Below are 6,560 nucleotides of genomic sequence, written 5' to 3'. Positions count from 1 at the left end.
GATTAACGCAATCATAAAATCTCACATCTCAGCTGAATTTTCCATGCCTTTAGCTGTGCTGCAGGCAATAGCAGGTTTCTGAGCTGCAGGAGTCCCATCTATAGCTGATTATATTTACTCTTTCTGTACTCTGAAGTAGACCACAGTTAAAAGTGAACAAGCAGAATGAGATCTTGCAAGAACAGCAGACTGAAAATCAAACAGTTCCCTTTCCTTCCTCCTTCCTAGCTGAAACAGGTGATTTTAGAAAACATTTCCTTGTGTTCTGAGATGCTGCAGTGTCACTAATGCCCCCTCAGCCAGCACTTCCCAGCAGCCACCTGGCCACCCTGCACATTTTATTTCTTTCTCTTTGACCTGCAATACATTTCTCAGATACAGCCAACACCTTGCAGTGTCCTGCCTTGTGAACTGACCCACATATGCACACAGAGTTCAAACCAGACTGAATTCCAGACATTTTACAGGTAGGAATCCGTGTGTTACTTTATTTTATAGCCAGCTTCAAAGAGCAGCTGATACAGACTTGTCTCCCTGTTTAAATACCTTCCTACTCCATGTCCTGAAAGGCTTAGAAATATCCATATTGCAACTGCTCTTCATGATCCAGAAAAAAGGAAAGTTCTGTGACTTGCTGCAGATTTCAACTGGAATGGGCAGTTAATCATGTGGGATCAGCAGGGTTTGTGGCCAATCCTTGCTCTTTCCTTCTGTATCCTCTGTTGATTGGCACTTGGGAGTTCATCTGAGTGAGATGTTCTGCCTTGGTGTGAGGGTTGCTGTGGATATGGGAGGGCATGGCAGCTCTTTGAGCTGAAGATTCAGGTGACTGAATGTCAACTCATGAGAAAGCTCTTTGGTAAGGAGCAGCAGAGATACTGGTTTAACAGGACAGCCCAATCTGAAAGTCTTCAGGTGGCTTTGGAGGCTGAGGGTGAAAGTTCTGTGTGTGATGTCTGTGGAAAGATGACACAGGGTTTCAATCAGTCTCCTTGTTTACAGTCTTGTAACAGCAATTCTCCTTCCCTTGGTATTAACAATTGGAAGCATCTTGAGAATGAAAGGCAATCATTGCAGCCCATAGGAAGGGAAAAAAGTAGAAATGAGGCTCTGTAGCCTCATCACTGTTTTGTACAATTCAGGGAAGAGGAACTCAAAAATAGGACTGGTGATGTCTGTACCTTTTCAAAAAATCTCACAGCTGATTGATGCAAAACGTGGAATATATAATTTTTTTTTTTAAGCAAGGGTGTTCTTATATGTTTGATCTTTGTGTAGTGTCAGGCCTAAATAGCAAGAAAGGAGATTTAATCCATGAAGCAGGTAGCACCTAGCAAGATCTAAGTGATGCCCAGGTGTTAGAAAGACAAATTACCTGTTGCAGAATTGCCTTGTTAAGGTTTAGGGCTGGACATGCTTCAATGATCTCAGACTTAGGAGAGGTTAACCAAGCTTGGGAAGAAGGAGGTACCACTCATAGAGGACACAAAGAAGGCAGAATTCAGGGGCTGTGAGGATGTTTAGCAGAACCCCCAAGATAAGGAAGGAACTAATAAAGCCAAGTGAGAAATTGTGCTGTAATCAGCTCCAAGTGGCTGAAAGGTAGCTCTGGCACGAGTAGATCTGTGGCCACCAACTCATAGATCATCAGTCCAAGAAACACAATAATCCAAAAGAAGAGAAACTCTGAGCATGCAGACTAATTAGCATTAGAACTGAGGGAATCATTAACCAATAGAAGATGAACTACTAATTAATAAGAGCACTATGTGACTTGTAGCCAATGAACACCAATTCCCTTGCTTGCTAAAATGTGTAAATAGTAAAAAAAATTGGTAGTTGGTGTACTTTGTTCGTGGAATACCACTGAGCAGCCAGGCTTGTGCAACTCTGAACTAAATAATCCAAGTCTCTTTTGAGTGTGTAATTATTGGCTTGTTGTACAGCGGGTAATGAATCCAATTTGTGTGGACAACAATATAAGGTATGTTTTAGAAATACCTGTCATTGTCGTTATTCACATAGCTTAGGAAATTGGGAAGGAATTTGAGATGGAAGTTGGGGCTTCTGTATGAGTGCTACCTTGCAGCAGGAACTGCAGAGTTGATAAAGTAAATGAATGTGAAGTAAATTAATAACATAATACTTGATAAAGCAAATTAAATTTAATAATAAACATGCAGGTTCCACCTGGATGTATGAAAAAAATCCCAGACTTTTAAAATTTTGGAGGACAGATCTGTGGTTTGAGTTGGGGTTTTTGTTTTGATTTTAATTGACAGTAACTAGCAGCTCACATGTGAGACAGCTAAATCTTTTTTCCCCCTTGTTCATGGAGCTGTTTCCCATACCTACAGTTGGTCATCATGTCATGAAGATGAGTTCCTTCCTTGTTTCTTGTTACATAAAAGGATGAGTGTAGTGCTTTCTGTCTTGTGCAATGAGCTTGGAATCCTGGTTTTCCTTCAAGTACTTCCAGAGCCTGACCATTCCCTTTGCCCCAGCCCTCATCCAAGAGCCAAATGTTAGCCTGATGATCAGAGCACACCTCAGAGAGGTTTGTGTTTCACTGCACTTGGCCAAGGAAGAAATTAGGCCAAATCTCCTGCCTCTGACCAAGGCTTAACACCATTTTGTGAAGTGGAGAGTTATCACCATGAGCAGATCCTGACAAACAGAGGTGGAGGACAGGACAGCTGCTTTCCATGAGTGTGCAAGCAGATTGCCTTGTGAGACCACAGGTACAGGCTCTAGGTATTTTGAGGGAGCAGTGTTTCTCTATTTTTAGATGAAATAGCATTGCCATTCCAGTTTATCTAAGTAGTCTGGCTACAGAATGCTGCTATATTTAGAAGCCACTTAATGCAAGAACAGCATCTTACAAAAAAGGTCACAGTACACTTCTCTGTTCTTTAGTGCTGAGTTTTACAATTTATGCTGAACCACTCAATTCCTCTTTAATTACCATACACTTGAATGTACATTTTCCCTATGTAATTGTGGCCTCTCTTTCCATCAATATTTGTCTCAAATGTACTTATAAAGGCCATTCCACTGATTTTTTTAGAGTCATCAATAGCTCTGAGCTCATCCAGAGGCTCTGAATGGCAGAAAAGGAAATGCATCCATGAAATTAGAATACATATTGGCACATACCAATGCATATTGGTACATGAAATTAATACCTTGCATTGTCCTTCCCACTTCTTTTCAAGGAATCCATTCCCTTATTAGGGTTGGATTGGCTGCCTAATGAGGGTGGATTTATGGCATGCAATCTGCACAGCATGCAATCTCCACATCAGACTTGCATTTCTAAGGAGGAATACACTGTGCAACACACTTCCACATCTGATTTTCATGAGTTTAGGAAAAGAACAAATTCATAAAAAGACATACCTCATTGTACAGCAGTGAGGATCACAGTCAGGCATGGATAGCAGGGACATAGGACAAGGAGTCACTGAGGAACAGCAAAATAAGGGTAGGGCTGCCCTGGATCAGGACCTGCTTTGTTGTGCCTATGAATTAAATTGGTCAGCTCTGGAAACACACATTAGCTGATGGGGAGACAAATCTGTTCTAATCAACTTCTGGCTTTGGAATTTGATTATGCATTAATAAAAGGAGCTGTTCCCCAGGATAGAATGTTTATCAAAATTTTCATCTGTTTTTCTGCAGTTGCAAATTATTATTTTTCTTTCAGATTTCTTCTTTTTCCTTTACATTTGCATTGGAGTTTGCTTTCAATGAGAAAAGCCTATGTGTGTGTGATATCAGAAATTAAAGTCTGAAATGTGTTACAGAATGCATGGAAGTATGTCCTGGTAGTAGAAGAATGTCCTTTAAAAAGCTAATCTGAACTGTCAGGAGATGAGAAACACCTATCAGCATGAGTGTGTGTAAGCACTTTGGGTTTTCAGAAAATGATTTGGCATGAAGTTTAGACATATCAACTGTTGGGGTTAAACACTGTGAGCACTTTATCTTGTTACTTCCTCAGAATGGCATGTACAAATGGCCAGAGAGAAATCAAATCTCTAAATTTGAAGAATATGCTACTAATTTTTGTGTGTGTGTCAAAGAAAGTACACCATGGTAATTAATTGAGGGGAATTCATATTGAATATCACATGTTGTCCACACTTGCAGTGTTCCAAGCTGTGCTTAGCCTGTGCTGTGACTTAATATAAGCAGTGGCATTGCACAGAACAGGTGGGAATCCACAGGCCTCAACACAGAATAACCAGGCAGCCTTGGCACCAGTTCTCCTGCTATTTGTCATTTGGCTGTAGCAGGACAGATTTGCTACTACACTTTCAGGTGCACAGTAACAGGAACTGATTGGTTACTGATTTGAATGATTTTAGTGGTGCATCCAAAGCAAATAAACCAATTTACCAGGCAATCTGTCAGTAGAAAGATTCTGAGTTTTGCATCAGTTTTGTCATTGGGGAATCTAACAGCTAATTGCCTGGCAGAACTCTACATAAAAGCAGCATTATGGGTGTAGATATGTCATAATTCCTAACTAGAGTAGATTGGAATAATTGTCATAGCAGTAGAATAATGAAATTATTCTTCAATTCCTTGGTTTTAGAATTTTAGACAAATATTCTCTTCATAGGAATAAACAGTTTGGTATGCAGTGGTTCAGGCAGAATAAGAAATTGCTGAGATTTTCTATCTGAAGGAGGACCACTCCCAAACTGAGCTCATGTCTCTAAGCAACTTGAATTGTAACATGTAATTTAGAAGCACTTTAAAAATCTAATTCATGTGAGCCAGTCCCCCATTATATACCCAGTATCATGTGTGTGCTAGAGGCCTGATAGACCAGTAAGGCAGATGATTCACTTGATTTGCTTATGTAGGTGGTTAAATTAGTGATACCACTAATTCCACAGGCTCTGTCTGCATCTCCCTGTGCCATATTCCAATGCTGCCCCACCCATTTTACTGTCCTAGCTCAGAGCTGGCAGCTCCTGGTGCCACCTACCCTGGAAGGAAGTCTGTGACCTCATCTCTGCAGGGTGGAAGATTCCCAGTGCAGCAGCTCAGCAAAGGCTTTGCAAATCAACACTGCTATGGGAAGGTTCCTGCCTGCTTGGTCTGCTGAGGTTCAAAGAGGACCAGCACCTAGTTCCAGAACAAGGTCAAGAAATTAAAGGAGGTCAGGAGAAGCCAGGAATAGCAAGCTATGCTCAGGGGCTTTGCAGGGAAAAGCATTCCTGGCAGAGGGATGATGTTTCCTGGAAGATTTTAGCAGGGAAGCACACACCTGTGACATGACACTGTGTAGTAGGGAGAACAGGGAAGGGATCTCATTGCCTGGTGTATGGTACAGGAGAACCTGATTTGTCACAATTTTGCTTTTAGGCAATGAAAAATGTCAGGCAGGTCTGGAGTTTCCAGCCCCATTCCTAGTCTCTGACTCAGGCATCCAATATTCCTGTAGCCTGACTTCATTCCTGCAGGATTCCTGTTCCTCTAATTGTCAGGAGGGGTAGGGTGAGAAATGGGGTGGGAGAGAGAGGAGCCTGCAGTCTGCAGTGCCAACTGTGGGGCTTTTATGCCAGATGGTATTCCCCCATCTGAGGTCAGGACAGCATATGGCACTCAGGAGTCCTGGCATGCCAGGGACACACTGCATGCATTCTGTGCCCAGTGATGGGCACCATGACTATTGTAAGAGTGTTATTCCATCCTGTTCCATGATTTGTGTGATCCTTGTGGGCAATTAATTCATGGATGTCAGCTCCTGACTTAGAATGGTGTTAAAGTGCATGCATTGCTTTAAATGTGGCTGCTCAGTTAGTTTCTTTGGGCCCTGTGAGCAACTTGCTTTTCTAAAAAATAACAGGAATTGAAAGAATATGGTTAAAAAACCAGCAAAACCAGTGGGATCCAGAAAGATTTTTCTTGCAGGTGTTTTATTATGCACAGAGTTGCTGTTACACACAGGGAAGTGAGTTAGGCTGGGGAGGGGTTGTTAGTTGACAAATGTCTGCAGTCTCCTTTCATGCCTTGTTCCAGCCGAGGACTGACAGCAATAGACAGCAGCACTGAACCTGAGCCAGCCTTCCTTGGCTGGGCTTTTTTCTCACTGTCTCTCTTCATCCTGGCTATAATAGGTACTCAGTAAGACTATCCCATGCAATTAAAGGAAGAGTCAGAGGACATTCACTCACTACACAGACTCTGCATATGACCTTCACAACACAAAGACTGAAGGCGTGAGGAGTTAGGTTTGGTGCCATTCTGAATTGTCTGGGACAGAATAGGGTGAGGGCAGACAGACAAAATGACAAAACCACACGATCCTGTTACTGAGAGTGTCTGCAGAGGGGGGGTGAAGGGACCATGTTTGTCATTGTCACTGCCCACAGACTGACAACTGCAGGTATGGGGAGATTTATGCAACAGCTCTCCATCTCCTGAGCTCATACATATCTGTTTTCATTCCCCATTTTCACTTAGTTCTCTCCACAGCAGCCCTGTTTGCTTCCTTGGAGGTGAATTTACTGAGTTTTCCTGCTACAACTGATACCTAATGCAAT

The 6,560-nt window shown here is 42.1% G+C and overlaps 1 long non-coding RNA gene across 1 annotated transcript; it reads right to left on the bottom strand.

Moving 5' to 3' along the window:
- Positions 1-297: 297 nt before the first annotated feature.
- LOC141729053 (uncharacterized) lies at positions 298-5,121 on the bottom strand. The gene is made up of 3 exons (XR_012580302.1): positions 5,000-5,121; positions 3,400-3,521; positions 298-956 (listed from the first exon to the last, which is right to left on the bottom strand). It is a non-coding gene; the product is annotated as an uncharacterized LOC141729053 (long non-coding RNA).
- Positions 5,122-6,560: the final 1,439 nt, after the last annotated feature.

The sequence above is a fragment of the Zonotrichia albicollis genome, chromosome 5, assembly GCF_047830755.1.
Source record: "Zonotrichia albicollis isolate bZonAlb1 chromosome 5, bZonAlb1.hap1, whole genome shotgun sequence".
Taxonomy (NCBI): domain Eukaryota; kingdom Metazoa; phylum Chordata; class Aves; order Passeriformes; family Passerellidae; genus Zonotrichia; species Zonotrichia albicollis.
This window is presented reverse-complemented; position numbering and strand designations above follow the sequence as displayed.